At 45.4% G+C, this 22,564-nt stretch overlaps 1 protein-coding gene across 1 annotated transcript in view; it reads right to left on the minus strand.

The window, feature by feature from the left end:
- INPP4A (inositol polyphosphate-4-phosphatase type I A) overlaps window positions 1-19,209 on the minus strand; it is a 129,317-nt gene extending 110,108 nt beyond the window's left edge. Inside the window, 1 exon segment of the mRNA XM_032592626.1 lies at window positions 18,998-19,209. The gene's annotated coding sequence lies outside the window, so the exon portion shown is untranslated.
- Between the last annotated feature and the right edge of the window lie 3,355 nt (window positions 19,210-22,564).

Genomic DNA, 22,564 nt, shown 5'->3' on the forward strand with positions numbered 1-22,564 from the left:
CAGGACCCTGCCACCCAGACTTAGGCTAGCACAAGATTTGAAGACCATCCCTTCCACCAGGACAAGCAGCCCTCAGCCACACAGGGCTCAGGGTGGAGCCTCAAAACCTCAAGAGTATTTTAGAGAAAATATGAACATGAATAAGCCTGTTCACTTCCTGAAAGCAGTCATCGGCGGGCCCCCTGAACTGCCTTCTTTGCTCCCATTCTTCTCTGACCTTCTGCAACAGCTGGGTTTATCCAGCAGACTGGTGCCCTGAGCTAGCTGACAGCCACTAATGGGGCAGAAAGAGCCATCTCAGCGCCCCTTGGCCACTGGCACTGCACACAACAGACCCCAGGGGCTAACGTCTAACATCTGCCAGCCCTCGGCTCCCTCCCACAGAGGCCTCATGGCTTGAATGTGTCCTGCTGACACCTGCACAGGGGCTGATAAGCAGCCTTGCAGCTGTGAACCCTCTGGGGGTGGGCTACCATCAAGTCCTGCTCTCTGGAGCGTCCCCACGTGTGGCAAGAGCCTGCCACTGCCCCTCCCCCAGGCCTGAAGGTGGGGCCCTCAAAGATGTCCGCTGCCTGTACAATGCTGCCATGTGAGGTGACTGCACACCGGCTCCACTGTGGTAAACTACCAGGACTGTCTTGCAGATCTAGAAGCTGACAGGGACCATCCAACATGACTCCAAGACATATTGACATATTTACAATGTCCAGGCTGTTCCCTTCCCTCTCAGACACATGGCATGGTGGTAGGAGCAACTGATTCACTGGGCGGGAAGAAGCAGCCTCAGCTAGATATCATCATGTCACAAACACGATGCCACAAGCACTATGCATTCCTGGTCCTGGCTGTCAGAGGACAGAACCATCTGCAGCACCTGTAGTAGCTCAAACGTGCAGTGGGCCCTGCAAAGTCCCTCGGAACCACTGCTTTTGAAGCTCGGGTCAAATGTGGCCTTGACAAGCCTCATTCAGGATGCTATGGGTGGGTCTAAAAGGCCTATGTGTAACTAAAGGTAATATTCTAAAGAAGCGTATCTTACAAATAATAGTATCTAACCATTAGCTGCCCTCTACTCCCCAAAGAAAGTTATAGTCCAGATGAGAATAGCAGTAAATGGGAACTTCCAAATATCACCCAATCCCACACTTTCCTTCCAGATAGGGGGATACTCTATTCACACCTTAGGGCAAGGGTGGGGGGTGCTCTTTCAAAGAGCTAACACATTAGTGCCCAGCACAGACCAGGAAGAGCCTACCAAGCTCAAGAGAGCACTAGTCAGGGGCGCCTGGATGGCTGAGTCAGTGAGGTGTCTGACTCTTGATTTCAGCTCAGGTCATGATTTCAGGGTTGTGGGATCAAGCCCCACGTTGGGCTCCATGCTGACAGCACAGAGCCTGCTTGGGATTCTCTCTCTCTCTTCTCTCTCTGCCCCTCCCATGCATGTGCACGCTCTCTCTCTTTCTCTCTCAAAATAAATAAATTAATTTTTTTAATTAAAAAAAAAAAGAGAGAGAGAAAGCACTAGTCAAAGAATCTACAGCACAGCCTGGCAGGGGGATGCTGTGTAGCTGGGCAAAACAAAGAGAAACTCTATGCAATGAGTACCCAGAAATAGTAACGGGAGATGGTGAGGGGTGCAGTGGACGTGGAATGTGACACTGTGGGTATAAAAACATTTTAATGTGTACACACACATATCTGCTGGCATATACACAGAATATCTTGGGAAGAACACAAGAAAAGCACATGGCATTGGTGTCTCCAGGAGGGGATCTAGGTGTCTGTGGCAGGAGGCTGACTTCACCATATACCCTGCTATACCTTCTAATTTTTGAATCATGCAAATGTATGCCTATTGTAAAACAGAACATAAAATGTTATCAAATGTGGCAAATCAAGCTAAGTACAAGCAGGTTTTGAGGACTCCCACCACGTGATATTAGTGCATAGTCACTAATAAGAGGGTGGGAATTCAAAGGGGTGCTTCTCTGGGTCAGTGTCACCCCAGCAGGTGATGAAATCGACAAGGCTGCACCTGCTGCTGGCAACAATTTCCATCGCCTCATCCCTTGCTCTCTGCCTTTCACTTCCTTATTCTCCAGCCTTGCCCTTCTGCCACATTTTTCTCCCTGACCACATCACCCCACTATATGGCACAGTGAAGTTTATGCTCCCAGTCCCCAAGTCACAAAATCTTAGAGCAGGAGCGTGTCCTAGCACAACTACAAGCCAAGTCCTGTCCCCATAATCTCTCACTACCTCATCCCCTCCCCCAGCCACTGGCCAACAGGCTTGACTATGTTTTATGTCTATACTGCACCCCCCTCCCTGCCCAGTGTAGAGACCCCACAAGGTCATAGCAAGAACATGACTATGGAGGAGGTAGGGCCAACTGAAGCTGTCCACTCAGCTGTTTCAATGTGCAGGGAGAGGACCCTGAGACAATTAATATTTGTTTCTAGAAACCCAGATTTCTGGGGTTCTTCACACCCCAATACTTTCTTTTCCTCACAGCCAGCTCAATTTTTACAGGTGGTTTAGAATATCCTTCCCCAGTCCTGGTTTCATTTCCATCGTGTCACAGACATGGCTTCATTGCCACCGCTATGGGCTCTGGGGACCCTGCATCAGGATTCAGTGAACTGCGGTGCCCACACCACTGAATGGAAATGAGGGAGCCCATCTTGGCCCACAGACCTGGTTAGAACACAGGTATGGTTAAAAGAACAATTACCATCTAAGAAAGGACCTCCTCAAACCTCTAGAAAGACTTTGGAATTGCTTTTTGCATTTAAAACAATGATATAAGCAAAACAGAATAAAAAGCTTTTTAAAAAGTCTGAGAAAGCTCCTGTGTGGGATGAAGTCTCAAACTTGAAAAGGACCTGATGATGGACCATGAGCCCCTTGGTGAGCTGACCCTGCCTCTCCTGAAACTCCTTCCTGATGCGTTATCCCTGTCCTCCCCACGCTTCTCTCTTGAAACTCCCAGCTCGAGATATCACCCCCACCCTTGACACATAACTCTACGTGAAGCCCTGTGATATCCCCAAGGCCCAGAAGAGGAGGAGGCCACCCTTCCTGTGAACCCCACCCTACTGGGCTTCTCTTTTAGCACCTATGATACCACACTTGCAACCCTGTGCAGATGTGAGAAAGTTGATAAAATTTAGAAAGAAAACAATCCAAGATGACTGAGCCCTAAGGTGTGGCACTTTCTTCCCAGAGGAACAGAAGCAGCTGCTAGGTCACAGCCAGCTGGCTGACAGGGCTTGTGTGCTGAGGACACGAATGCCACTGCACAGGGAGGACATATCAGGTACAGGGACACAAGCTGCCAGGTTTGGCTTCACCCAAAGACTGACTGCAACACCAGCTGTGCCACAAGCCCCAGTCTTACTTCCCTCTCCTGAGTTAGACCAAACCCCAACTTGACCTCCAGGAAATGGGCTGTCTTCCCAGGACAGGCTGAGGCTTTTCTTGCACTTTCCACAATGAAATGGCAGCTTTGTTCATTCATTCACTCGACAAACACTGATTATACACCTATGCTGTACCAGGCACTGTGGGATACTCTGGAGATACAAAGAAAACAGAGCTGCTGTTCCTTCCCTGAAGGACATTTATGTCCTATGACACTCCAGATCTGTTATGTTCACTGGGCACGTCCCCAGAGAACAATCTTCACAAATGTCAGTACCACTGTGGGACACAACACCCTCTCCCTCAATAAAACACAGCAAAGCAGAATTGAACATTTTAAGTGATTCCTCTAGACCCCTAAGGAGTTACTGTCGAGGAGCTACACACCAAGAAGGAGAGGGTAAGGGGGCTCCCAAACAGGGGGTTCAGGGGAGCCAGGCCTTCAGGGTGCCTGGACTAGGTTAGCTAACTTTGATGCTGTTTTCCTTTTGGCAGCCCAACACTCACTCCCTAATTACACTTCGTTAGCAGAAGTGTGTACCCACCCTCTCTCAGGCCACTCAAATTAGGGGCGCAGGCGATCAACAGACCCAGGCTAGGCAATCAGACTGCCAAGTTCCCAGCATCGGGAGTGAGCGCTAGACCCAGGTCTACTCAATCAGTGTCACTCCTTCCCCTGGGACAGTTCAGAACTGCCCCATCCACACTGTCTCACAGTGAGTGTCACTCCCACTGGACAAAGCTCTGCTTGAGCATCACATGATCCTGACCTAGGACTTTTATTCTTTTTTTTTGGGGGGGGGGGAATGACAGAGGGAAAGAGAGAGAGAGAGAGAAACAGAATCTGAAGCAGGCTCCACACTCAGCACAGAGCCCAACACAGGGCTCAATCCCACAATGCTGGGATCATGACCTGGGCTGATATCAAGGGTCAGATGCTCAACAAACTGAGCCACCCAGGTGCCCTGACCTGGGACTTTATTCTGTGCCCCATGGATGCTCCACTTCAGGTGTCTCTAGGCCTGTGGTGGTCACCATCTTGAACTCAGATGCTGCCCAAATGCCTGCTACGCCCCTGGCAAGGGTTACTGGGCCAGGGGCCACATGACAGCAACATTCTATAGTCAGCAATGCGTTCAAGAACTTCTGCCTTCTCTGTACTTCTCTCCTCTATCATACTCCCTTGAAAGTGCTTTCCCCTTTAAGAGTGGGAGATGAAACATGGAAATCAGAACCACTTCCCTCCTGGCCAGGGCCTCACTTTCTTCATTTACATTGCACACTTAGGGTGTCCCAACGGTTTTTGTTTCTTCTGAAAAAGTACAGCATCTAGTTCACTGGGGCCAGACACCCACCCTTGGCACTTGTGAAATGGGAAGGCAAGGTCCACATAACACATGGACCAGCACACCCATGAAGGGGGAAGAAAAGTAGTTTTATGAAGTTTGACAGATACCTCCCTTAAGTAAAATATCTCACTCTCAAAGATGAAAAAACAAAACAAAACAACCTATGTTTATACTGAGAAAAAAGTGGATAGCAAAACAATCTGAAGATAATCACCAGGCAGTGATGATTACTGCTGGGATACAAGGAAAGATGCTATGTTCATCCATTGCCTACAAAAGCCACTCATAGGGTAGAGAAAGTGAGAAAGGGCCATTTGATAATCCTTGCCTTTTTAAAAATGTGAAGTTAAAAAAAATTTTTTAAGTTTATTTTTATTTATTTTGAGAAAGATAGAGAGTAAGCAGGGGAGTGACAGAGAGAGAGAATTCCATGCAGGCTCTGTACTGTCAACACAGAGCCCAACGTGGGGCTCAAACCCATGAACAATGAGATCATGACCTGAGCCAAAATCAAGAATCAGAAGCTTAACCAACTGAGCCACCCAGGCACCCCTAAAAAAGTTTTTAAGGCTAGGAAACATTACTACAGATTAGCAAATTTTCATCATTAGTTTTGGAAACACAAAAAGAAACTTCTGTATTTCAGAGGCATGAATTCAAAGAGTGTTTATAAAGATTCTTGAACATACATGCACGTCTATACCCCTAACTCCCAGGGATTCCAATCAGACAGAAAGCAAAGCATAGCTCCTCAGCAGCTACTGCCTTTTTAGGATGTGTGTGTTTGTGTGTGTGTGTGTGTGTGTGTGTGTGTGTGAACACAAAAGGTGTGTATGCACATGTGCAAATGACAGCTGTAAGTACATGTGTGAATGCCATGTGTAAGCACACACAAGAGGTGAGAGAGGTGTGTGTGTCATTCACACGTGCTGGGTTGGGGTAGAGGGAAGAGGACAGGAACGGCTGGGCTGGCCAGCATTACCCAGGTGTGCAGCAGACAAATGCTTGTACCCAGTGACTGGCAGGCACAAGCAGGGCCCCAACTTCTATCCATGCCTGTTCCTTGGCCTGACATCTGACCATTGGAGAGGCTCTCTTCTGAGTTTAGGGACTGCTAGCACATATATCCTTCTTAAAATCCAAATGCCTCAGAAAGAACACATTAAATTTCACTGACACCTAGAATAAACTGGTTATTTGATCCCTTTCATCTGACAGAGCAGACACTTGGGATCTCCCTTCTGGAAGGAAAGCAAGACAAGGAGGGAAAGAGGCAAGACAGAAGCACAGACCCAGGTGCCACCCTCAATTCCACTAATGAGGCTGGCCCTCCCCATACTTGGGGAGGGGACCTGCCTGTGGTGGGTTCAGGGTGGGGAAGGATGAGCCAGCCCTGGAGACTATAGTGGGGACAAGCTTGTCTTCCTCTTCCTGGGCCCCAGGGCATCTCATCCACAGGTCCTTGCCTGGATCTCACATTCTTCCTGAAATCCCCCCACCCAAGCAGCCCCTCCCTCCAGACACACCCACAGGTCCAGAGGCACCAGAGAGACTACTGGTGGGAAGCAGCTCTGGTCTGTGAGCCTTGGCACTGGCCCTGAGAATTTAGCTCAGAACTCGGCCATTTCTGTTTTCTAAATGAGGAAATGAAGGAACAAAGGGATCAAGTGACCTCTTTCAGGCTCTCGTATGAAAGAAGTGTGGAAGCAAGAAAGGTCTCAAGTTCTCAACTTTTTAGTTAGTTCTCCATGCCTACAGCCTCCCCAGAGAAGTTTTCCCAAAGTTTTGCCAACATTTTTCCAACAAGCATTAAAAACTCACCTTCCAAAAAAGACAACTTGCAGGAGAGACACAGTTGCCTCCAATGTCTATTCTTTGCTTCCTCCATAGAAGCCCTAGGATCCTGACATTTAGTTGGCCCAGGGCTGTCCGCCTCCCTTGCAGCTAGGTATGGCCAGGAGTTCGTTCGGTTCTTGCCAACAAGATGTAAGGAGAAATTTGATGAGGAGTTCTTGGGAAGTGTGCCTTCCTCCAGCCTGGTGTCTGGAAGGCCCATGAGCTGACCGCACCTCTAGCTGCCAACCCAGACAGGAGGCACTGGGCCTCACCACAGGCAGGTACAGCGCAAGGTCTGACAACAAGAAAGACACGCCTTCTCTGACTAGGCCTCTTTTCCTTCAGATGTTTTCCTGTTATATGCAGCCAAATATTAATCCTCACAATTTTACCATTCCCCACTTATATCCAATGGTGGCAAAGGTCACCGTACTGGGATGCTGACAGAGAAGGGTACTATTTTATATTTAAGTTCATGAACAGTCCCCTTTTCCTTCTTTAATGCCTTAAATAAAGCATTCTCAAATTTACCCTGGGCCCTAGGCTCAAGTGAGTGCATGCTCGCAAGACCCTACAAGCATATTAAAATTCATTTTGTTGTAGAGTTATTTTATAAAATAGCTTCTCCCCAATATAATCAACATTTATAATCCTAAAAAAGGCAACCAATCTTATTTCTAGGCCTGTCTGAGTAGTAAATTCAAAAAGCCTTAATATGCCGAATTTCTGTTGACTGCCCCAAACATTTAATAGCTTGGCTTGCATATTTAGTGCAGACGAATCTAGGTTATGAGGCAAAAATAGCCCGTTTTGGTTTTTTGTTTTTTTGTTTTTTCATTTCAGTGAGCCCATTAAATGAGGTTCAGAGTCTAAGCCACAGGCTGCTAGTGGCCATGATAAATACGGGTGTGATCCTTAACAGTTTACAAACCAGCCAGCCTGAGGGTATGTAATACTGGTGAGACCCCGCGATGCCCTGCTCGAAAAGGAATGACAAAGAGATTACTGCCCTGGGACTTCATATCTCATCTAATCCTGTTTGGAACGAATCTGTTCCATGACAGTTTAGAACCTTCTCTGCTAGAGATGGGGCTGAGGCTGTGCTGGCTGCTGTAATGAGGACAGACACGAACGCCAGACAGGGGGGCCTAAAGCCCCTTCAGTGCAAGAGTGGCACTGCCATCACAGAAGCATCCTTTCTCTGTGAGCCAGTCCACAAGCTGCAAAGACTTCTCACTGCTTCACAACCTGTCTGCTGGTTTTCTATTCCTTTTGGCCAATGAGGCTAATACCTAGCTTGGTAAAGATATCTGACTAATTAAGGAATGATTAAATAACCAAGTTGACTCAAAATGCAAACGTCTTTCTCCCTGTAGGAAAGTTATTCGAAAGATCATGTAGTTCGAAGGCGCCTACAATGATAATCAAAAAATATGTATCTTGGGCAATCACTGGTACGTCACCCACTATTTGCAAGACTATTTGCACTATCAAGAAAGTCAGGTTCCTGTTCTCATGAGTTCTGCAGTGTTTCAAGGAGAAAGACACAGAGATGAAGAATGTGACAGCTTCTGGTAACACAAGCATCCCTGAAATAAGTTCAGGGCTCTTCTTGAAGGGACGGCACTCATACGGTTGTATCCATTTGAAGCTGTCTTTAATTCTTTTTAATCAGTTTATGCTTTAACTGATAACTTTAAATCCATGCACCCTTTCTGTAAAATGTCAGGAATGAATAATAGAAAATAAAATAGGTCAAAAATAGTGTAAAAGGAGGTCAGAGAGAGGTAGGTGAAGAATTCAGGGGAGGATATCAAACTGCCAGAGAGAGACAATCCAGATCCGAACAGCTGTGCATACATTATCAGGGGAAAACTTCAGGGAGTAAAGTGGCATTCATCAGTTCACGGAAAATGACAAGGATTTGAGCATCAACATAAAGCCTATAGCTGTACTGGGGGATTATATGCAGTGGGCCTCAGAAGGCGGGTGTGGGGATGGAGTGCAGGGTAGAAGAGCCAGAGAAAGGTACCAGACACTCTACTTGGACTAGGAAGAGTTTGGTCTGCATGATATACAGACAGCTTCAACCTTCATGGACATATCCAGGGTATTCCAGGGTCTCTGACACTAAGTTTATGTACTCTAGAAAGATACTCATAAATCACTGCAGAGGGGAGCCAGAAAGTGAAAGAAGAGTAGAGACAGGACCTTGATTTCCAAGGCCACAGACTAAACAAGTACTTCCCTAAATACTGTGTATGTATGTGTGTCTCCCTCGATGCCAACTTTACCTATGCAGCCCTCAGGCACAATCACAACTCTGCTTCATTGTTGGATTGGGGGTCAAGGGAGAAAGAAATGAGGGATTCACCTGCTCCAGATGAATGAGGAAGGAGGTCAGATTCAGGCATGATTTCACCAAGTCACCAGCAGGTTAGGGGCAAAATCCAAATGCATGCTTCTCCTCTGCCTGAGGTGGGCACTGTCTACCAGCCCACGGTGTTTCCCTAAGGCCAATCCATTCACCCATCACTCTGTCCTCTTCAAAACCAAGGAGTAACAATGTTAGAAAAATTCTGGGTTACCTTGACATTTTTTGGCACACAGTCCCATCTTAATTGGGCTCTATTACCGCCTTTTATCAGCCATTTGATTATTACCCAATTACATAATGTGATCATTTTGTTTAACATTTGTCTATGCAGAACACAGTCAAAGCAATGAGTAAGAAATGTGAAAATACTCAACATCCACTTCACACAATCACAAGTTTTTATGTGCTTAAAAAAAAGTGTCAGTAGAAGAGAAGGCTTAGCTGGGTCAGTGATCACCTGACAAAACATTATGAGCCCAGGCCCCTCCTACTTCCCTGTTCTGCCCACATCCTTCTCTGACCTTTACTGGCACTCCCCTGCCTCTCAGAACCTCCTCCTTCTACATTTCCCCTCAGAGGTGCCCTGGGCAGGAGTCAGAGACGGATGTACTCTAGCCTTCTGAATATATTTCTTTATGGCTGTTAATGCTTTTTTTTTTTAACATTTATTTTTCATTTGAGAGAGAGAGAGAGATCACACATGCACGTGCACACGGGATAGGGGCAGAGGGAGAAGGAGAGAGAGAATCTTAAGCAGGCTCCACGCCCCTACAGAGAAATTTCTTAACGCATGGACAGGACTTGAAGGATGTTGAGAAAACTGAACACAGTACATTTTTTAAAATAGAGGCACTATGGAGGTGCCTGGGTGGCTGAGTCGGTTAAGCATCCGACTCTTGATTTTGGCTCAGGTCATGATCTCTCGGTTTGTGAGTTTGAGCCCTGTGTTGGGCTCTGCACTGACAGCATGGAGCTGCTTGGGATTCTCTCTCTCTCCCTCTGCCTCTTCCCTGCTAGCGCTCTCTTTCTCTCTCAAGGTAAATAGATAAACATTTTAAAAAATAGGGGCACTATGGGAAAAATGGCTTTCAAGACTGTAAAACTGAGAGGAAAGATACCAAGTCTCCTGCAAGACTGTAACTTTCCACCTGCACTGGTCCAGAGCATTGCAATGTACAAATCTCCTGCTTATCTCAACCTACATAACCCGCCATGGGTTGTGGAGGCACATTCAGGTTCATGTCTCATAATCCAACTTATGCCCCCTCAAAAAACATACACAGGTACCCCAAAGAGATTATTACATATGCTTTGTAACACAAACCAGACTAACACCTACATTAATGCATCCCAAAGGCAGCCAAGGTGACTTGGAAGTTGTCCTGTTATTAAGTCACAAAGGATTGCAGGGGGATCACAGGCAGTGATGGCTCCAATGGGGCCAGCCTCAAAACAAGGGAGATCCAGATATCAACCTATTTACCTATCTCATTCTCTCTCTCTCTCTCTCTCTCTCTCTGTGTGTGTGTGTGTGTGTGTGTGTGTGTGTGTGTGTGTGTGTTTAGGTAGACACGCTAATCCACCCTGTTAGGAGAAGGATGAGTCAGGTGTCCACGGTTAAATTTTAAACCTCTGACAAATCCACACACTCCCTGCCTTGCCTCCTCATCTCAGAGTAGCCATGCTAAGGACCCTCAACATCATCAGGAGGATTGATCAAATACCACAGACAATAAGTCAGAGCAAGACCAGAACATCTACGCCTTTTTTCTTGCTGTCCCTGGGCTCCAGCTCCACTCCCACTGGCCCACACCGCTAAAAGTCCTTTTTTGGGGACATTCACTTTCGAATGTCCTCTCTCTGTAAAGAGAGCTTTCTTGCTACTCTTACTTTCTAATCTTATACTCTAATAAACTTTTGCCTGCTGCTCAAGAAAAAAAAAAAGTCCCCTTTTATTTTAGATCAGCGGTTCTCCAACTGTGGTGAGTCACAGACCTCTGAGGTTCTGATGAAGGCCAGAGACCCTCTCCCTGGGGAAAGACCCCATATGTGTGTGCATGTGTTTGTGTACATGGCCAGGGTAGCCCCCTCCACTATGTGCTCAACTTCCAGATTTTACACATTTTTGCCAAACCCTCAGTAGGAAGCATTCACAGTGAAACAGTACCCGAACATACACCTCATGCACATAGCTACATTTTTACCAAAAAATGCCAACGCTTTCTATAAGAAATGTACTTGGATATTTTCTATTTTATTTCAAAAAAAAATGTTTAATTTTTTTTAATGTTTATTTATTTTTGAGAGAGAGACAGAGAGAGTGTGAGCAGGGGAGGGACAGAGAGAAAGGGAGATACAGAATCCAAAGCAGGTTCCAGGCTCTGAGCTGTCAGCACAGAGTCCGACATGAGGTTTGAACCCATGAACCCATGAACTCATGAACCATGAGCCGAAGTCGGATGCTTAACCCACTGAGCCACCCAGGCATCCTTCAAAAAAAGAAATATGTTTAAATGCTGGTTACAATCTCAAATTGATTTCAGAACCACTGCTGTTTGAAAAACACTGTTCTGGACCCTGGCCCGCCCGATCTCCTCCTCAGGTGCTCTTCCTTCTTCAGCAATTAGCACTGATGTGGTACAGCAGGTATGAGATTGCCTGGATTAAGGGGAACCTTGGAAAATCAAGAAAATCTAGAAATACCTCAGCTCGCTAGTTTCTGGAAAAATGTGGAACGGTGAGAGATTTTGAGCTCACAGATTACACCATGGAGGTGGCTCTTTCACTTCACCTAAACATAAAGTTGGAGCTGTACTTGCAAAAGGGAACAACAAAGCAGGTCACACTGGTCAAAGCCAGAGAGAACTACAAACTGCCATTGAAAGTAGTCCCTTAGGCTGTCCCCAGGCCAACCCCTTAAGCATTCTCAAGCCCCTACTAACTGTACTGCTTTCTATTTTTTTCTAATTGAGCAAGGAGTAGCATGGTAAGCAAACTCTATACATCAGAACATACTTCCAGAATGCCTCTGGAAAGGGAGTCATAAGGGCCGGTCTAGATCCACAGCAGCTGGTCCAGTGGACTCCCAACCTTGCTGGACCAGAGATAGAAGCTGGGGCTGGGGTGTAACCATGCTGATTCCTTTAGTCCTGCAGGGAGGATGTGGGCCACTCTCGGAGGAGCTGAAGAGGCTGCAGGCATGGGGCTAGGAACAGTTGGGCCAGTAAACTGGGGCCCAGGCCGGGGGCGGGGAGGGAGACATGGAGAACAAAGGTGCCCACAGGTTCCTCAGTTTACGCTGTGGGCTGACCACGCAGCGCTCTTCTCCCTTCTTCCTATTCTGGGAGCAATCATCTCTGGATTCAGGAAAAGCCAGTCCCAACTCCAGCTGATGAATGGGAGTGGCCTTGATTACACTAAGAGCAATTCTCAAACTGGAACTTGCATCACAATCACCTGGAGGGCCTGCTACAACAGAGTGCTGGGCCCCAGCCCAGAATTTCTAATTCGGTAGGTTGGAGTGGGGCCTGAGCCTCACACCTAATGTCTCAAGGGATGCTGATTCCACTGGTCTGGGGCCCACCCATGGAGGAACACTCCTCAGCCAATCAGCACACAGCATCCTCGCAGCCTCCTAGTCTGCGTCCAAGGGAGGCTACGTGGTCCTCACTGCTCCCACACACCAGAGTGCTGTGGCTAGAGACTGGCTGGTGTCAGGAGTGGGGAAACATGCAGTCCCACTGACCATAGGACAACTCATCATCATGAGGAGGCTCACTCTTGGGTTGACACCAGCAGTGATGGCTGGAAAGAAGAGAAGAATCCAGGTCCTTGATGAAACTGCAGAACTGTTGATAGAGTAGAACTCCGGTTCTATGAGATAATAAATGACCTTACTGTTTACTTGTCAGCCCAAAGACCCCAAATGACACACCCCACAATCCAGGGAGACTCATGAACTGCTGGGCATCCCTGTTTCCTAAGAGGACCCTGTACTCCAGAAATATACACCTGCCTAGATGTATTTCCTTCACACTTCAGAATTTGTACACCTAGGTCATCCTCCTTAAAAATTCTAATTAGCAGGTTAAAGAAGGCACCATTTGAAATTCAAGCAACACAAAACAAAGGAAAGAGTTCCACATCCTGGAGTGAATGAATTTTAGCAGACAGCAGCTGATACCAGCTGTACAAGGGCTATGGTGGAGGTGTGGGGAACAGGGAGGGAGGCGGGGGATTTCAGCCTCAGAATTCTACCTGGTAGGTACAACAGGAAGGGCACTGCATAAAGGCCAGGAGAATTACTAGATGTCTGAAGTAAAGGCTCTGACGGTGTCCCAGGAAGGGAGCTGCAAGGAGCTGAATGCTTTTCTCCTCCAGAGGTCCCCTCCCAGAGGACACCCCTCTGTCTTCCTGACCCCATACCAGAAAATGGACACATTTTTATCACCACAGACCCTCCCCCACTGGAGACTTCTGCTTCTGAGTACTTCACCAGGTGAGCCTCAAGAACAGATTGCACGTTGAAAGGGCTGCAGGGTCTCACCCGCCCCAGGTTAAGGGCTGTGAGCAAATGCTAGGGGCCAGCTGGGCTGAGTATGAGCAAGGTGTGTGCAGAGACCATATTGAAAAGACAAGCACACAGCACCCAGGGGCCCTGATCCCCCATTTCCCAGACAGCTTATGATGAAAGAGATGGTTAAACCTGCAGAGAAATGGCTGCTCTAATTCCAAGTTCCACACTGCCTGCACTTGCTACACACATGAACTCATCATAACGGTTCATGTTGCCGAATGCTTACCGGCAACAGGTGCCATTCCAAGCCCTTGATATGCATTAACTCACTTTACCCCCCAACAAGACTCTGGGGTTGCTACTATCATCAGCCCAGTTTTGCAGATGAGCAAACCAAGACACAGAAAGATAAGCTATTTGCCCAAAGTCACAGAGCTAATTGGAAGCTCACAGGGACTTTGGCTCCAGAGTCCACAATAGTTCCGGAAATAAAATAAATGATTTTGAAAGATGTATATGTTCAAAGCTCCTTACTTACAAATCAAAATATTAGAAATAGAAATTACTGATATTGGAGGCTCCAAGTAATGAATTCCCGGTCCTACATTGATACAATAAAGTACAGCAATTATTTTCAAATCCTGTGCAGGAAGCTATATGCTTTAATGGAAATGGCATGAGATCCAGAGAGACCTGGGTTTGAGTCCCAGTTCAAGCTCTTACAATCATTTTTAGGTGGATACCTTAACCACACCTCACTAAGTTTTCTCAACACCACAGCTCAACTTCCCACAGGACTTGCAGGGAATGTATATAAATAAATACTCGGCCCAGAGCTTGGGATGTAGGGGGGGGCTCAGAAAATGGTAGTTTCCTTGTCCTCTCGAATGAAAAATGGATCATCCTTAAAGGAGACTTCTAAGGCTGCCAAAAATAAAGTCTAAAGTTACAGTAACTTCCACAATTCAGTAATATAAAGAATAACCTAATGAGAAAAAAGTGGGCAAAGGATATGCACAGGTAATTCATAGAAGCAAAAGTATAAGCTAGCACAAGAAGGTTTTCAATATTTTTGGTAATTTGAGAAATGTAATTAAAGTAATAATGCCTTCTTTATCCATTAGATTGGCAAAAATTGACAAGATTTATACTCAGTATTGGCAGAGTTAAAAAGAAATAGTTTCACACCCTAATGGAAGGAGTACAAAGTGAAAGCCTCCTGGAAGTGGGGGCAATTTGGCAAAGCTCTCCATTTAAAATTACTCTTTGACCCAGAAATCCTACTTCTAGGGAGCTAGAAGATGGAAATATTAGCGAGTATTAACAATGATTTGATTCACAGATTCCCCACTACTTTTAGAGCAGGACATTGGGAATAACCTAAGTGTCCACTGATAAAGGATAGTTCAATAAATTGTGATAAACCCATATTCTGGAATACAGACAAAAAAAGAATATTTAATGTCAGTACATATAGATCTCCAGGGCACAGTGACATAGCATTAAATTTAAAATACAAATCAGAGAAAATTTTGTGTAATATGTAAATGAGAGCAATACATTCACTAAACAGGCCTAGAGGCAGCAACACCTCAGTAGCAATGAGCACGCCTAGGATCCAGATCTTGGTTTTTAAATACCATTCTCCATTAAAAGGAACCAAGACTCTTTGGAGAAATGGCTAATTCCAAGGCTGGAAAGTATAAGCTGAGTCTTGAGGGTTTTGTACCAGAGAGTAAAGAAGTCCTCAAAGAAGGATGAGGATGTCAAAAGGACATAAGGGGCTCCTACAAGCCAAGTCCGGGATAATTTAAGCAACAAGATGAATAATGAGCGTAAGAGACTATAATCTATTGCATAAAGCTGGAATTCATGAGTGCAGAGGAATAAATCAAAGGATAAACAAGGAAGAAAGAAATGTTCTTCCTTGCAGTATAATTCCAACTGGTAAGTATAGAAAGAAATACGGAATTAGAAAATTCACCATCTGGGGCACCTGGGTGGCACACTGGTTATGCATCCAACCCTTGATTGCCGTTCATGGTTCATGAGATCAAGCCTCAAGTTGGGCTCCACGCTAAATAGCTCGGAACTTGGGATTCTCTCTCTCTCTCTCTCTCTCTCTCTCTCTCTCTCTCTCTCTCTTTCAAAATAAATAAAAAAATAAACATTAAAAAAAAGAAGAGGAGAGAAGACGAAAAATCACCATCTGTCAGCCAGAATAACTGGTTCAGGTAAGAATCATCAATGGATTCGAAAACTAGTGAGTCAGAGTATGAGGAGTAACAGTATAATCACAGAGTCTCAAGTTATCTTACTACCAGATACATATTAAATACAATGGGAAAATGGTAACTTTTCTGTAAGGAAACTTGGCAGACACCACCTTAACCAAGTGATCAAAGTTAACCTGACCAGTGAATGGGACTAATCAACAGCATATGCCTCCTCCTGATGGGACACGCTGAGATCACTGCAGGGTCACCCCTGTGCTAGTCCTGCCAAAAGTGCATAATCTGAATCTAATCATGAGGAAACTGCAGGCAAACCCAAATTGGGAGACTTTATCCACAAAACAGGCAGCAGTCTTCAAAAATGTCAATGTCATGGACTACAAAGAAAGATTCAGTAACTGTTCCAGATGAAAGCAAACTAAAGAGAGAGCACAATTTGACATAATGTATAATCTTGGATTTTTTTTTTCTCTAAAGGACATTATTGGAGCTATTGGCAAGATCTGAAAAAGACCTACATATTAAATAATAGCATTGTATCAATGTTTAATTTCCTAATGTTTAATAACTGTGCTGTTGTTATGTAAGAGAATGTCCTTGTTTTTAAGATATATATAATAAAGTATTTAGAGGTAAAAGAGTATCAAGTCTGCAGGTTACCATTAAACAGTTCAGAAAAAAGGAATCACACACTAACAAATATGAGAGAAGAATAAGGCGAATGTAGTAAATGTCAACATTTGGAGAATGTGGGTAAAGTTTATCTGGGAATTCTTTGGATTATTCTTGCAACTCCTCAGTAAATCTGAAATAATACTTTTTAAACAATTTAAAGACAGCAAGGGGTGCATATGTATAGAAATGCAGGTAAACTCCTGGGAATTAGATGCATGATGGCATTTTCCTTAAAAGCACAGACAAACAAAATAAAGGAGGCCTGCTTTGGTGTTAATATTGGTCTCCCCAGAATATGCTCTCCTCACAGAGCTTTTGTTCCAGGACACTAGAAAAATATGTTTTGAAGGATCTCTCAAGACCAGCTCATTAATCAAGTTCTACAAAAGAAGCAACCACATAATCAAGCATTCTTCCCTGCAGATTTGTGCTATTTTCTCTTCCGTGAAAGTCAAAGCATCCTGATACCATGAGTAGCTGATAATACTATGAGGACTTTCATGGAATACGTAATCAATAAAGGAGTTTTTCATAAGAAGCTAAGACCAACCTTGGTCCAAAGTCTCCACATCCCTCTGTCTTACTGGATTCTTGAGATGCTGTGAGGTTGGGGTCAGGGGTCAGTTGGTCCCATGTGCCTTTCTGTTCCAATCCTCAGCTGCATTTACAGGTTTGCAGGCTGAGCAGGATGTTCCCAGGTAGGCCGCTGGCTAAAGGGACTTGCAGGGTCAGTAGTTCTGACCTCTGACCTCTTCCCCACCTCTGTGGTGCTTTACAGTTTACAACAAGCTCTTGTGTATATTATTTTATTCCTCCCTTCCTTAAAGCAACTTTTTTTTTAAATCCTAATATTCAGTTAACAGCAATACAAGAAAATATCCAGTTTCCCAAACAATGGAATAAAATGTAATGTCTACCCTTGACTTCAGAGTCTAAAGCAGATAAACACTGAGATGTCATAAGCTTAATGAAAAACAGAAGTAGAGCAGCCACTAGAATCAGCAGAGCCAAATCTACTGCTGAGCCCAGGAGAAATAAATACAGCCTTCCCTTCCTTCTGCATCTGTCAGGCATCCTTTCATTTAAGCCCTATCTTCAGGGCACATCCTCCCAGTAACTGTGGCTTGTTGTTACAGAGGTGTGTTTACAAGACACCACAGGGAATGAGGCCTTGTGGATCTCTGTTCACATGCAATAACCACCCCTGGGACAGCATCACTGTCTTCTGACAGCAGCCCTCCAACAGATCACACTGGCCTTCCCACGTGGGCACCATCATTCATTTTCTTCAGAGAAACCAACGGATTCCATCTTCCAGGAGTAAACATTTTAGCAAAAATCCCCAAAGCAAAGGACCTAGATCCAAAAACAAAATTCCTCTTAAAGAAAGCCTGTCTTCAACCAATGAGAAATTCAGTTTACTTCTAGGACAACCTACAGCTATTCTATGTGCATTTACCAATGCCAACAGTATCTCCATTCCAAAACAAATGGCAAAGCAGGTTCTGTTCTCACCTTTTAGAGGTGAGAAAATTGAGAACCAGAGTTAGCAAGTGAAAGATCCAGGATTCACACCCAAGTCAGCCTGTTCAGGCCCCAATCCCACTGGCTTGCCCACAGTCCACACAATCCACTGTGAACCAAGATGAATCAGGCAGAATTTCATCGCAACATTCAAAGGGCCACCCCACCCCCATTTCTCTTGGTTTAGATGCCCTATGGGCATTCTACTCTTAAGCAGCCTCCCAACAAAAACACATTCAGTGGCAAAGCAAAAGACAAGAAAATGGGCTTTACAACTGCCTACACTTCTTTCTTAGCCAGAGAAATATTTTCATGATCTGTTATTATGGATGAACTCGGGGCAGGAGGAACACAACATTATGTAATGTCAGAGGGCAGGCGACAAGACGGAGGGAAAGCAAACCCATCCCCGCTCCCTTCGCCCACAAGACATAAATTTACTTTTGACATTTTGAGTGTCTCAATCTTCTATGGCCTACACGTTCATGATTGGCTTTTCAAGAGACGGTCACAGATCTCTGCAAATTTCTCAGGCCTCAATTAACTGACTAGCACTGCCAGAAAAAAATTAACATACAAAAAGCAAAGATGCCAGAAATATCGGGGGACTATGGGCAGGCAGAAAGGGAAGAGTTGAGAGGACGGAGAGCAGATGTCCTACACTGAGATGCATGCTTATTTTTACCCGGTTCTGTTTACACCCAATGCCAGAAAGGCCTTCAGCGTCTTAAGTCACTAGATTTAAGCAAGAGCCAAGACATGGCCTCGGAGTCTCCGCGTCCTGCATCCCGTCTCCCCCATCTCCCGCTCCAGCCCCGCACTCCCCTCAGCAGGAGACTGCCCGGGTCTCCCAGTTAGGGGTCGGCCAGGCTTGGATTGTTCTCCAAAGACGCAACCGCCGGTGAACCACAAGGCTGTAGGATCTCCATGACAACCGCGGGCGCCCTCCCAGTCCAGCACCCCGGTATCAGGATGCGCGCCGCGCCCCGCCCCGCCGGGTGCATCATTGCGCCCGGCAGCTCACCGCAGCCTCGTTGCCCCCAGCCCAGCCTGGCCCACCTACCTGGCGCGCCCCGGCCCGCGGCGCCCGTACCCTGCAGCCCCGGCGTCCTCAGTCCCGCCAGGCCGCGCGCCCAAGCCCTGCAGCAGCAGCGCCGCTGCTTGGTCGCCAAGTCGCGGGCCGCGGCCCGGCTCTACGTGCTGGTTCTCCTGCCCAGGTCGGCCGCGAACCCGCCGCCCCAGACGCAGCCCGAACTCCGCTGCCGCCGCCGCCGCCGCCACTGCTGCTGCTCCGGAGGTTGCGCGTAGCCCCGCCCCGGCCCCGCCCCCTCGCCGCGCATGCGCGCTCCGCGAGCCCCGGCCGGGCCGCCCCACCCTCCGGGTCCGCCTCGCAGGCGGTGGAGCAAGGAGTTCCGGCGTCCGAGCGCCTCGCGCTGGGTTGAACTCCTAGGTTCCCACAAGACCCCACTGTCAACTGGGACTGAATCGCCTGCAAGGAGTTCTTGAACTTCTGGACTTAATCGGATGATGGCATTTTCGCCCTCGCATAGACTGAGCCTTGTGAGGCCCTGACACATCAGAAGACTGGGTGAAATGTTCTGGCCCTTTGCCCCCGCGGTGAGCGCGCTTCGCGTGGGTGCAAGTGCAGGCAATCCCTAGGAGACATTTAGGAAATGGAACATTCAACCCAGCAAAAATTAAAATCATACTTTGAAAATACGATAAGCAAAAAAGAAGAGAGAAACTACTAACATCCATGCAGACCTGTTCTGGCATAACTGTATGAATATTCATTTATAGACTCTCCACCAATATCAGCTCCTTAAGCTTCTCCCCAAAGTCCTGTGTTTTCATAGGAAAACAATATGTAAAATAAAAGTTTTGGAAGAACTTTTCCATTTTAATATGACTTTAATTAAACTTATGGGGCGCCTGGGTGGCTCAGTCTTGGTTAAGTGTCCGACTTTGGCTCAGGTCATGATCTCAGGGTTGGGTTCATGCGGGCTCTGTGCTGACAGTTCAGAGCCTGGAGCCCTCTTTGAATTCTCTCTCTCTCTCTCTCTCTCTCTCTCTCTCCTCTCTCCCCCCTGCCCCCTACCCCACTCATGCTCTCTCTCAAAAATAAACATTAAAAAAAATTTTTTTAAACCTTAAATATTTCTGGTTGAGCAAGGGTAAATACCAGACTAACTATAAGCATGTATTTTATTTTGAAGTCTTTAAATTTTATCAGAAAAAATTATCCTTAAAAATTTTTTAATGGAAACTATTTTAATTCAAAAAGCCAGAGCACTTATCAGAGTTCACATCCCTCCAGTGTAAAAGCAAGCATTTATAATTTGCTTTTAAAAGAAAAGACATTAACTTGTTAGAAATAAAAATGAAATAAGGACAAGTTCTGTAATCTCATTTAGATTTAGATCTAGGGGCGCCTGGGTGGCTCAGTCGGTTAAGTGTCTGTTCGGCTCAGGTCATGATCTCCTGGTTTGCAGGTTCGAGCCCTGCATCAGACTCTGCGCTGACAGCTCAGAGCCTGGAGCCTGTTTCAGATTCTGTGTCTCCCTCTCTCTCTGACCCTCCCCCATTCATGCTCTGTCTCTCTCCGTCTCAAAAATAAATAAATGTTACAAAAAAAATTTTTTTTAATAGAGTTAGATCTAAGCCTCCCTGTGTCACCAAAAACCAAATGCAGGCAATAATTTGGAATAAAAATAAATATAAAACTATTTTTAAAGTTCAATTTTTTTACTGACTTTTTATTTTACTTCTCTTCTGAAAAAGAATTTATACTGAAAAAGAAAATATATTATACTTAACCCTAGTATAAAATTAAAGCCAAGAAAGCCAAATAAACTTGTGGAAATGCAAAAATGTTTTTATAACTTATTTCTAAAATTAGGGTGACCAATATCCCTGGTTTACCCGGAACAGCCCCAGTTTACAACTTTTATCCAGCAAAAGTATTAATAGGATCCCCTTTCCATCTCAAAAGTGGTCTTAAAAGTGTTCGGACAACCCTATGGCCATACTAGCTTTAATCAAACCAAGAGCATTTTTCAATCATAAGCTTTAAAAAAAGAAACAAATATAAATTCACAAACATTTAAAGATAGACATCAGTGCAATTTCAACAATTCATTCATTTAGTGTAGTAACAAACACTGAATGAGGATCGGGCTTCTGATAAACACTTGCCAATTAGCCGGTATGTAATTGGGATAGTCTTAAAAGTAGAAGAACCATGCTTCAGTGTGACAAGGAGTGGGGCCCCAATTCCACTGTAGAGTGAACACTATCAAGTGAAAAGGGAACCAAGCTTGTTAGTAAATACGGTGCTATGCATTCCCTTTAGGTCCCTAACCAGCAGCACTAACATCCTCTCAGTACTTACTAGAAATGCAAGATCCCAGGCCCATCCTAGACCTGCTAAATCAGAAACTCTGAAAGTGGGACCTTTCAGAGCAATTTGTATGTTGACAAGCCCTCCAGGGGATTCTGATAAACACATGGACCTAGATAACCTATGTACAATAAAGAAGCTGATTTAGATAATTTACACATGATAATTAAGAGCTGAACAGTGTTATTTTGGGGACTAGAACCAACCAACTTAAGAATTTCTTTTTGGGCCACTAAACATGATATATTTATGTTTATATATGTTTTCATTAGAGAATATATGTAGCCTTGAAAACCAACAGCCCTGCTGTCATAAGAGCTGTGAAAACCAGTAGCCTAGCAGCCACTGGAGGGGACAAAGGTATTTGGAGCACCTCAAAAAGTCCTATCTCCAGAGACATGCACTATTTGACTGGTATGGCAGCTCACAGGTAACGCTCCATTCTCAGGGCTTGTCTTTAACTGACTTGACTGAGAGCTTACTCTCCACAGATAGTCCTGTCCACAGGGCATTTGGTAAAAGCAATCAGCAGCAATTGTCTAACACTGCAGCTGCCTAAGGTAATGACACCAGTTGGAGCTAACAAAAGACTGACCAAAAATCTTAAAAGGAAATAATCAGGCATTGCTATCCCTTGGGGAACTTCAGAAAGATCTGACATACTTCTGAGAAGATTCTAGAATCTTTAGATTCTGGGACTCTAATAGGACATGTGGACATGTACACATGTCCAGGAAAGACTTGAGAAGACCATAATTTCTCACTTTCAGCAGACTTTGAGGCTTTGAGCAAACAAGAAGAAGGCTGAGGCAGAACTGTAGAGTGCCTGCCTAAGCACTGAAGACATGCCTCAACATACACACACAGCTGTCCATAAAGACAGGAAGACATACTGGTTGCAGCATTTGAGAATATCCTTGTCTAATCATTAGCAAATCATTAAGCTAGCGAAGCAATGATTTCAGTGGCTAAAAATTACAAAGAATACAGACTTTAGAGAATTATTCCAAGAGAGTCACTAAACAAACAAAAAGTAACAACAAACCTTGAGGTAGAAGGAAAAATGATTTCTAGAATTGCCATATTGTATTGTTTTAAGTGTCATGTGATCCCAGGGTCATGGGATCGAGCCTGCATTAGGCTCTATGCTGAGTGTGGAACCTACTTGGGATTCTCTCTCTGTCTCCCTCTGCCCCTCTCCCCCACTCACACACCCTCTCTCTAAAATAA

Source organism: Lynx canadensis, chromosome A3, assembly GCF_007474595.2.
Source record: "Lynx canadensis isolate LIC74 chromosome A3, mLynCan4.pri.v2, whole genome shotgun sequence".
In the NCBI taxonomy this organism is placed as follows: Eukaryota; Metazoa; Chordata; class Mammalia; order Carnivora; family Felidae; genus Lynx; species Lynx canadensis.